This window comes from Miniopterus natalensis, chromosome 15 (assembly GCF_054644295.1).
Source record: "Miniopterus natalensis isolate mMinNat1 chromosome 15, mMinNat1.hap1, whole genome shotgun sequence".
Classification (NCBI taxonomy): domain Eukaryota; kingdom Metazoa; phylum Chordata; class Mammalia; order Chiroptera; family Miniopteridae; genus Miniopterus; species Miniopterus natalensis.
This window is the reverse complement of record NC_142095.1, coordinates 26,489,334-26,500,165: the sequence shown is the minus strand read 5'-3', so window position 1 is coordinate 26,500,165 and position 10,832 is coordinate 26,489,334. Positions and strand designations below refer to the sequence as shown.

Below are 10,832 nucleotides of genomic sequence, written 5' to 3'. Positions count from 1 at the left end.
AGTATAGTAACTGTATATGTCACAATATATAGGTCATATTTAGCGTACTTCAGCTTAGTGTTAATTATTCGCAGGGATTGAGTTGCACAAATGCTGCCTGTCATGCTGCATAATGGGTTGCTAGTATTGAAGTATTTTTAAAGAGCCATGTGGAAAAACTACACCTCTGCCCTATCTCTGGTTCAACTGCCCAGCCACCTGAGGAGACTGTTGTCCTGCACTTTGGATCAGGAGTTATGGAATTCAAAGGCGATTCCAGCTTCTCATGATCCCACAGCAGTGCAAGTTCAGGAGCCAATCCAGAATGATGTAACAGATGGCTTCCATCTTGTCAGTATTTGACTCAAAATAGGTCTAGGACTTTGGGATTTTTATCTTAATGCCTTCCATTTTTTGTTTACTTTCTTTTTTGAATTGAATAGTTAATTTGTTATCTGTGGGAGCTCTCCTCGTCCCCACTGGTTGCTAGTGGGAGTGGGCCTCTTGCAATGTCACAAGAATAAGAATGTTCTTTTTAAAAAAAATACCTTTATTGATTTCAGATAGAGGAAGGGAAAGGGAGAGAGAGAGTTGAAACATCAATGATGAGACAGTTGTCATTGATCGACTGCGCGCAACCGAAGCATGTGCCCTGATGGAGAATCAAACTGTGATCTCCTGGATCCTAGGTTGACGCTCAGCCGCTGCACCACATCAGTCCAGGCAGAGAATAAGAATTTTCTGAGACTCACATGGGAGGATGATATATTATAGAAAGCATTATTTCTGTGGAATCAAACCCCTGAGTTTCCAAGGAGCTGGCATGAATTCACTGATTATCAGTAAAAAACAAAATTGTTTTCAGGACTTACTGTTGATACTGTCACTCGTCAATGTCCTTCTGTTATTCTCACATGGTTCCCAGGTGCTAGGCTGTGGATTATCCCTCACTCCGCAGTGAACTGCCCCTGCTCATTCATATGAACCCAGGTCTCCACTGTATGTTCCAGCTTGAGAACATGGGGAAAGGAATTGCCAATTTTCTTTTTTAGTTTCTTTTTAGAATTTTTAAAAAAATTATTGATTTTGGAGTTAGAGAAAAAGGAGAGAGAAACAGCAATTTTATGACCCACTTATTTATGCATCGATTGGTTGATTCTTGTATGTGCCCTGACCCGGATCAAACCCACAGCCTTGGGGTATCGGGAGGACACTCTAACCATCTGAGCTACCCCGCCAGGGCAGGATCTGGCGATGGTGATAAGCCATCATTCTGTGTATTGGTTTTGCCCTGTTAATAGCTGAATGCTTTAAAAAGTTTATCAGTCCCACTTACTTGACAGATATGTTAAAAACCGGAACTGTGGTTGCAAGGGCTCCAAAGTCAATAGGATGAGTATTGTTGGTTTGAATATTTGCTTCTTTCAATAAATGAAAGATCAAAGAAGCTACAGAATTAAGAGGTGTGCTTTTCACGTGTAATTCAGTTCAACAAATATTTAGTGTTAAAAATTCCTTTAACTTTTCCTTCTTGATACAGTGAGTCCTTTATATGAGAGGGAGCGTAGGCCCAAACATTGGAGTTTTCCCAGTTGAGTTTATCAGAGGTTATCCTTAGGGCTGGAGGGTTGGGGAAATCTCTGCTCTGGTTGGGGTTTTACCCCCTGCACTGCCTTTTCTTCAGACTAGCTCCGAACATCCAAAGAACAGTATTGTAAAATAAAGAGAATAGTGGAATAATATTGAATGGGAAATAAAGGAGTACAGTGGATTCAGAGGTCTTTCCCCATCCTGTCCATGTACTTCGTTTACTTGTGGCTATATCCCTGCACAGGTCCTTAGGTCTCATGAGGCAGTAGCAGCTGGCCAGGCCCCAAGGTCACTGCATTGACAAGTCTGGCTTAGATTATAATGGAGGAAGCAGGAGCTCTCACAGGGTACAGAAAGTTGTAGGAAAGTAGACAACATCGGGATGCACAGGGGGCTTTCAACAGCATATTCAGACCCACCCATTGCTCGAAGATAAATAACTCTGCACTTCTCAACTCAGAATCTATTCCTAGGGGTTGCTTGGCTGGTGGGAGAAAGCCTGCCATTGTGGCGAAGACATCTGGAGGAATTTTGAACAGAGTTAAGGTCATGGGGGCGTCGAAGAGCAGGGACATTCTTTCCAGCCGGTAACATGGAGATTTTCATCAATGGCACTCATGGTAAAGGGACAAATACAAGCTATGGCTCCAGGGTCCCCAAAGCCCATCCTGGGAGCCTCTAGGGATCTGTGGAGTCATCTTAGGAACTGCTGCTGTGACACCTGCCCCCCCCCACAGAAAGTCAGTGTGATACCGGCCATTTGAGGCAGAAAGGGGAGCAGAAGAAAGGGAAGGCAGTTCTGTTCACACCAGAGGGAAGGCTGAAGGGATGCATCTGGGGGCCTGGGGAGTTCCTGGCAGAGTGGCTCAGATGACAGGTGGCCTCTTCAGAAAGACTCAGGAAGGACATCAGGCTGTGATCCCAAAAAGACCCCGGGGGGATCGGTGCCTAACTGCTGGCCTCTGTGCACATCTCAGCTCCCACACAGGACTGAGGATTCCTTCTTCTTCTGTTTTTTTCTTCTTCTTTAATTTGCAAAGGCTGTACCTTTTAAATTCCATCTTACATTCATTAGGAAATTATGAAACTTACACAGGGACACAAATATGCACAAAACAACTGAGAGTGACATTTTAAAAAGCTGGGCTAGTACCCTATTTTGCCATCATTGTTCCCATTTTATTTCCTCAAATTGAAAGCGTGAATATTAAGGTTGACGAGGCCGTGAAACACCAAAAATTCTGTCGGAGGCCACTCAATACACTGTTAGTGAGTGTACCCTCCACTTATCCCGGGCAATGTATTTGTTCTGCGAAACTAAATAAGTGTATTTACCAGTTGATACAAATAAGCAAATTCTCTGTTTACTAATATGGCCTCAGACCCCAATTTTCAGATCACTTGGGTACCCGGGAGCAAAGAATTTCTTAAAGGCTCTACAATCATAGTTATGTATTGGAGTAATTTGTTTGCCTGTAAGACCCAATATGCAAGGATGTCAAGGTATTACATGTTTCTGCAGGTGATGTTGTCTTAAGGAAGGAAATGCAAGACTGACTCCAATGCCCTAAGACCTAAGATTAGAATTTCTGATGCCTCATTTTTTTTTTAGCTTTTTAATTTTTTTTAAAAAATTCATCTTTATTGTTGAAAGTATTACAGATGTCCCCCTTTTTCCTCCCCATTGATCCCCTCCACCCCGCATCCACCCTACCCCAGGCTTCCCCATAGTATTGTCTTTGTCCATAGGTTTAGGTTATATATGCACATGTGCATTTTTGCATATAAATTCTTTGATTAATCTCTCCCCCCCCCCACTACCCCCCCTTCCCTCTGAGATTCGTCAGTTTGTTCCATGCTTCTAGGTCTCTGGATCTGTTTTGTTCATCAGTTTATTTTGTTGATTATATTCCAAATATGTGTGAGATCACTTTTCTTCCTCTGACTGGCTTAGTTCACTTAGCATAATACTTTCCAGTTCCTCCACCCTTTCCCAAAGGGTAAGAGATCCTTCCTTTTTTTACAGCTGCGGAGTATTCCATGGTGGAAATGTCCCACAGCTTTGTTATCCACTCATCTACTCATAGGCACTTGGGCTGTTTCCATATCTTAGCTACTGTAAATTGTGCTGCTATGAACACAGGGGTGCATAAGTTCTTTCTGATTGGTGTTTCAGGATTCTTAGGATATATTCCTAGAAGTGGGGTCACTGGTTTAAAAGGCAGCTGCATATTTAATGTTTTGAGGAAACCCCATATGTTTTCCATAATGGCTGCACCAGTCTGCATTCCCACCAGCAGTGCACTAGGGCTCCCCTTTCTCTACATCCTCACCAGCACTTGTCCTTTGTTGATTTGGTTCTCAGGGAAATAGATTTCACTCATCTGAAAACAACAACAACAACTTAATGTTTGTCATCAGGGAGTCAAATACCATCTACAGTAATAGTGTAAGATTATCTCCTGTTTTCCTTGGTGAAAAGTGAGTGTTGCTTCTTTGGTTTAGAGCCCTTCCCCTCACTGTGAGTCTGAGGTCACTTATTTCCCACACGGTACAAAGGAGCTGAGGCTCCAAGCAGTTTTGGGACTTCCCTGGTACCCTCAGCCTGCGGCGGGTAGAAGCATGACTCCAAGCTCAGTACTCTTTCTATCATACCCACTACTTGGATCAGAGTCAGACAGGTCCCACTTTTTGTGTTTGGGATGTCACTGCATCACTAATGCTCACTTTCACCCCTGTGACAGAGACCCCCAACTACTTCACTGATCTCTGCCTTGACCATTTCTTCAATGGTTTTGGTCATAATGCAGACAGTTGGAAGGCACTGGCTACATGACCCACCAGAAATGCAGGCACTAGGCATGTATCACTCCACAAATGGAGACCTCTAGTCATCCCAGAGCCAGTAGCAAGAGCTCTGCTCTCCCCTTCACTCCCCTCTGGAAGGTAAAACACAACCCATCCATTCAATGCTAGGGAACTTTGAGAAGATACCAAGGTACCTGAGCTCTACATTGATGACTTCCAGAGAAGAAATTCAGCTCCCAAAGGAATGACCCAAAGAGCTGTTCCTGGGGAGCCTCAGGCACATAGAAAACAAGAGGCCATTGATAAGTGGGACATGTTAAGTCTGTTAATGTGGAACCTGCTATGTCAGAATCCAAAGTCTGCTCAGGAGAGGACCTCTCTGTTCACACGAGAGCATCCAGGGGGAGCTGTGGATTCCTGTTCATGGCCAAGAGAAGGCTCTGAATTGAAAATGATGACTCCCTCAGTGAGGATGGCTTCCAAGAGGATTACTACATACTCACATCAGGAGCACTGGAGGGCAGACCCCAGGAGAAAGATACTGTCTTTGGAGATGTGGGGATTGCCACATCATGGGTGCAGGGTGATGAACTTGGCCTTGTGAGGCCTGGAGGAAGCTCTACCTCACGAAAGGGAACCTCTGCGCAAAGGGTCCTTCTTGAAGCCACTGTAACTGAAACTGGAGAATCAATTCTTGCTCCAAATCAGTAGGACCTTGGACTGTTGGGCTTGTCCATTGCTTATTGGTGGTGATGGATTTTCTTTTCTTTTCTCAGACCTTGTGTTTGTAAAGTTTGGACCAAATTACAGTGATGAAGCAATTGTCAGTGATGAAGCATTTCCAAGTCTGCCCATGGTTTTGATTGGAACTAAACTGCTCAGGCACACTATCTTTTGGATCCAGGGCCATATACAGTTTCTCCAGGCCAAGTCATCACCCTATTGCCCCTCTGAGAAACCCAGAAATAAACAGAATTTCATGTGTGAGTCACCTGAAAAATTGTGCAAACTCCTTATTGCCCCCAAGTCTCTGTGTTTGGGGAACTTAGTAAAGAGAGGATCTTCCTGAGAACTTGCCCTTAGTGTTAATCTTCGGCCAATGATTTACTTCCCCCTGTTGTTGAATTGGAAGATTAAGTGGTGATTTATCAGAAAGTATAGCAGGAAAAGCTTGTGGTCATTGCTGAGACCTCAGGTAGCAGTTGACCGCAAGTCTCAGGCTCGAGGTAAGCTCTGACTCACTGGTTTTGTATTTTCTAAAAGAGACATGTGGCATGGGAAACCTTGACCACAGGAAAAGTGGAATCTGTGGTCCCCTGGAGTTAGCTAGAGTTAGAGCCAATGTTTTCAGAGAGGGAGTTGCTACAAGGAGACAGGGGACCCAAGTAAGGGGCTTGGCTCTGCTAACCGTGTGATCTTGGCAAGTTATTTAATTCTAGCCTTCGGTTTGCTCTCATGGTTAATCTTCTTCTTCGTTCTGTCAGCTTCTTAGTAAATCATCTTGGGTTTTCTAGGTGGGCAATCATATTTTCTACAGCCAGTGATGTTTTGCCTCTTCCTTTCTGAATTCATAGTAGGCAATCTTTTCTCTTGTTTCGTTGCCTTGGTTAGACTTAGCGACGTGATGTTGAATGGTAACAGTGATCATCGCATATCCGTAGCCTTTTCCTGGTCTTCCTGGGGGTCTTTTAAATGCTTCCTATTAAGTATGATGATTGCTGTATGTTCTGCTACACATCGTCAGCTGAAGAAAGTTTCCTTGGGCTTCATCAAAATCATGAGTGGATGTCAAATCTTATCCTGTTCTTGGCACCTTTTCACCAAAATGGTCATACAGCTTCTCTTCTTTAATCTATAAGATAATGCATGTGATTAATAGATTTTCTGTTATGAATGAATTAGAATTACCCTAAATTCCTAAGTTCAACCCCAGTGAATGCCTTTTTCTTTTGCATATAGGATGGCTTAATTTGACCATATTTTATTTGGGATTTAAAAAAATCTAAGCTTAGAAGTGATATGGTTGTGCAGTTGTTTTTGTGTGTGTGCATGCTATTGTTTTCCAGTTTTGTGAATGGAATTTTACCGAATTGTGTTGACTAAAGGGAGCAGTCCAAGAGAGAGAAGTGGACATGCTGAAGGAGCTCCAACTCTCCCTGTTGGTCATCTTGCTGCTTTGCTGTGGCTTCCTCTACCAGCTGACCCTGAAGTCTAGCTGCCTCTTCTCCTGCCTGGCCCCCTACAGTCCCAGCGGGGGCCAGAAGCCCTCCTGGAGACCTCCGAGGGAATGGAGCCATCCCCGCTGGTCGCCTGTGCTGTGGAGTCTGCTGCCAAGGTTTATCCCGACTACCCGGTGGCATTCTTTATGAAGGGCCTCAGCAGTTCCATGCGGCTGCCCCCAAACTCCACTTACCCAGCCTTTTCTCTCCTCTCAGCAATAGACAATGTTTTCCTCTTCCCTTTGGATCTGAAAGGGCTGTTTGAAGACACACCACTGTTTTCACGGTACACTCGAGTAAGTGTCTGAGAATCTTAGAATGCCCATGTTGAGAGGCACCACAGAAAAGGAGCCCAACCTACTCATTTTATAGAGGGGTCAACTGAGGGTAAGGACTCAGTGTCAGAGATGGAACTAGAGCCCAGATCCTTTCACTCTTGCCTGGCCTTCTTTCTATGGGGTTGAGCCCTGATTCAAGTACTTGGGAGAGACTTAGGTTAGACTTGTCTTTTGCCTGCTGTCTTTGGCCTCCAGCTTTCTCTCTTAGTACCTAGGTCATTTTGAGACTAATCATAGGTGAATGAGTGCCCGCATCTTTTCCAGGTGTGTATACTCCTTATTTTCCACTGCCAGTTTTAAACCCATCCACGTTAAACTATCTTTGCACCTGAAGGGGAAACGAGGCAATATTTCACCTGAAAATTATGTAAACAAAAAATTCATAAGGGATGGGTGGAATGGTGCTGAATGTGGTTTATATTAAGATATGAGCAAGAAAGCTCTGGAACTCTTGGGAAGTTTGTAATCTTCATCGTAGTAACATAGCACAATAAGGAAATAATATTTCCTTTAAATATTTCTCTCATGAGGACCCATAATCAGGTAATGTTTAAGGAACTTATAAGCACTCTCTGATTTTATTTTGCAGCTTTGAACTGTGCCTTCTTATGAAGACTACAACATGGGATTAAGTACTCTTCCATTAAAAGTTCACTATAAGTGTTTTAGCTATGCCATGCCCCATCTCCCACCAATTTGGAAGAAAAAGACTTGAAGAAAAAAATACACCACACACAGTGATAGTAGGTGTTTCAGTATGAGCTGGGAGTGAATTCAGTGATGGGAATATGTTAATTTTATAAATAAAATTATTTTTGAAAAATAATCTATTGGCCAGTAGGCATTATTTACTTATGAGATCTTCAGCCATGGTATGTGATGTGATGACCTGAACAACTCCTGGAAGGATTTCTGCACAGTCCAGTTAACATGCTTCATTGCCTTTATGACAGAATTGTAAAGGATGTCTATCTTCTCCAAGCCAGGAGTTGCTGTTAAATCTTTTAATCAACATATTCCAGTGCAGAAAAATCCATTTTTTTTTCTGCATTCAAAATTTTAGCATTCCATTTGGGCACATTGCCATTTACTATGACTTATCTTCATTCTTTTTAAGTTATTTTCTCGGTTGCTCTCCTTGAAGCACATGGAGTCATCCACTCTTTGCCACTCCAATCCATCAAAGTGTGACTGGCTTGATCTTTGGCACGGGTGGGGGACCTGCCCACGTCTCTCACCTCCTTGATTTTCAGCCTCCTTGGCCACCACCTCTTGGCTGGGTTCTTTCAACAGCGCCCTTACTTGCCTCTGCTCCTGCCCTGGTCACCTCCCAACCCCCACCCACCCCTGTCTGTTTTCCACAGAGCAGCCAGTGTGGCCCTTGGAAGACTAATCAGATCACATGACTCCTGTCTTCCAAATCTTCCCAATAACTTCATGCTTTGCTCAGCCCACAGAATGCGCCCTCCTTCTCTGCCCTACCCTTTCTGGTGTCATCTCCTACCCCTCTCCCTTCACTACTTGGCTGTGGCCACACTGCCTTCCTCCTGTTCCTGCCTCGGGTCCCCTGCACTAGCTCTTCCCTCTACCTCGAACCATCTTCTCAGACATTTGGCCATAGCTCACTCCCTCACTTCATTCCAGCTTCTGCTGGAACCCGAGATCCGATTGTGCTCCCCGCCCCCTTCATAGCCTCCCCACCCAGCCCCTTCCCTTGATAGTTGTTATGAATCCCCAGCAGAACATATAGGTTCATTTGTTTGGTGTCCATCTCCTCCCAGCAGAGAGTTTTCTCCTTGCTCACTGGCATATCTTCAGGATCTGTCACAGAGCTTGGCACACAGTAAGTAGGCCCTTATTAAATATTATTAAAGGAACTAGTTATTGAACGAAGGCATACATGCATTTTAAGGTTGTTTTGCAAATTTCTCAAATAGCACGAATACTGATTTTTTCCTATATTTTCTACTCTACCTTTTTCTTTATCAGTTTTTAGGACATTAAAAAAATTCTTTCTTCATGGTTTCATGTTTGCAGATACCGTCCCACCTCCTGAAAATGACTCATAGAGTTCACTGTGAAATCCCTTCTGGTTTCTACTTTACCTTTCCACTTCTTTCATTAAAAAACAAAACAAAACTTCAAGCCCCTGAAGTCTTCCCATGGATACTGATTTGTGTAACCTTTATACTAAAAGGCAACACTTGGGTGAAGGAGGCAATGTTGGTAAATTTGCAAAATTGGTCCCTTGGCAAATAGGTATTTGGGAAGCAGGCTTGCTGGCCCTCCCCGGCAGCCTGGGCCAGGCCTCCTTCTGTGACTCCCCTCCCTCCCCCGCGCTGCTCAGGCTGATTTCCACCTGCTCCTGCAGATCAACACCAGTGCAGAGAGAAGCTGGCTCCATGTCAGCTCAGAGGCGTCCCGCCTGGCCATCACCTGGAAATACGGGGGCGTCTACATGGACACCGATGTCATCTCCATCAGGCCCATCCCTGAGGAGAACTTTTGGGTGGCACAGGCTCCGCAGTCCTCTAGTAACGGGGTGTTTGGATTCCTCCCCCGCCACTCCTTCCTATGGCAGTGCATGGAAAACTTTGTTGAACACTACAATTCACACATTAGGGCCACCAGGGTCCCGTTTGATGACAAGGATGTTGAGAGTGTGGTGCAAACTTGAAGACTTCCAGGAGGTGAGCGACCTCAGGTGTTTGAACTTGTCCTTCCTCCACCCCCAAAGATTTTACCCCATCCCCTATCCAGAGTGGAGGCGCGACTATGAGGTGGGGAACAGGGAGCCAAGCTTCACACTCCTATGCCCTGCATCTGTGGAACTACCTGAACCAGGGAGGGAAGGGCGTGGTTAGAGGCCGCAACACGCTGGTGCAAAATCTCTGTCGTCAGCACTGTCCCAGGACTTACGGGGACATGATTCAAGGCCCAGAGGGGTTGGTGACTGGGGAGTCGGGTCCAGGGATCAAATAGAGCCAGCGCTGGTTTGTTGCTGCTACATCCTGGCACTAAACACTTCCTGCAGTGCCTCGCTTTCCCCTGATCTCCACTGTCTGCAGGGGTGTGGGGGCTTCGTCACATGTCGGTAAGAGTAGCTTCCTCTGTCTGTAGTAGAGAAGTCCCAGACACCTTTGTCCTGTTCCTGTGTCTGGGACTGACCATGGTGCCACAAATCTTGTGTGTGCTGTGGCAGAGGTGGCACAAGAGAGGGTGACAGCTTCCCAGGGTTAAGTGATCTAGTCTCCTATCCACTCTTGGTATCCTCAGGCCCTGGGTCAGAGCCTGACACACAGTAGGCGCTCAAGACCTCTAGGCTGTGTTGGATGTTGAGCTCTGGCCTAGTGAGGGAAGGTGTGGGTGTGTCATGCATGGCAGGTCTTGGTCAGCTGAGGATGGGGTCTTTAGCTTTTAACCTTACTATGGAGGTCAACTGGGGTGCACGTCAAGTCCACTTTCTCACAACAGTCGTGCATAAGAGGGTACCCTGCTTATACATGGGGAAAGGAAAAGCTATGGAAATGGCGAGCACAAACAGGTACCCTCAGAGCTACTTTCTGCACTTCAGGGATACACTGGGACGAGAGCTACAAAACAAATGCTCCAAGACCCCCCAGGTTTCCCACTGGACTTAACTCGGAGGACACCCGCTGACAGCCTAGGGATGCTTTAGGCAGAGTTGATTTTTGCCACTTCACAAGGAGGTGAAGTGGCTTCCCCAGGGTTTCACAGCTTGTGAATGCAGAATGTAAATGAACCTTTGACTCCAAAGCCTAGGCTCTTCCCTCCTCGCAGTGGGCAGGGGAACTCCTGCAAAGAAGAGCGTGCTGACCAGGAGAGGAGGGACAAGGCTCCCGTCAGAGCAGATGCTCACAGACATTCCTTCTTGGGC

The 10,832-nt window shown here is 45.4% G+C and overlaps 1 pseudogene; it reads left to right on the top strand.

Moving 5' to 3' along the window:
- The first annotated feature begins 6,509 nt into the window (after positions 1-6,509).
- Positions 6,510-9,916, top strand: LOC148091423 (alpha-1,4-N-acetylglucosaminyltransferase-like; annotated as a pseudogene).
- Positions 9,917-10,832: the final 916 nt, after the last annotated feature.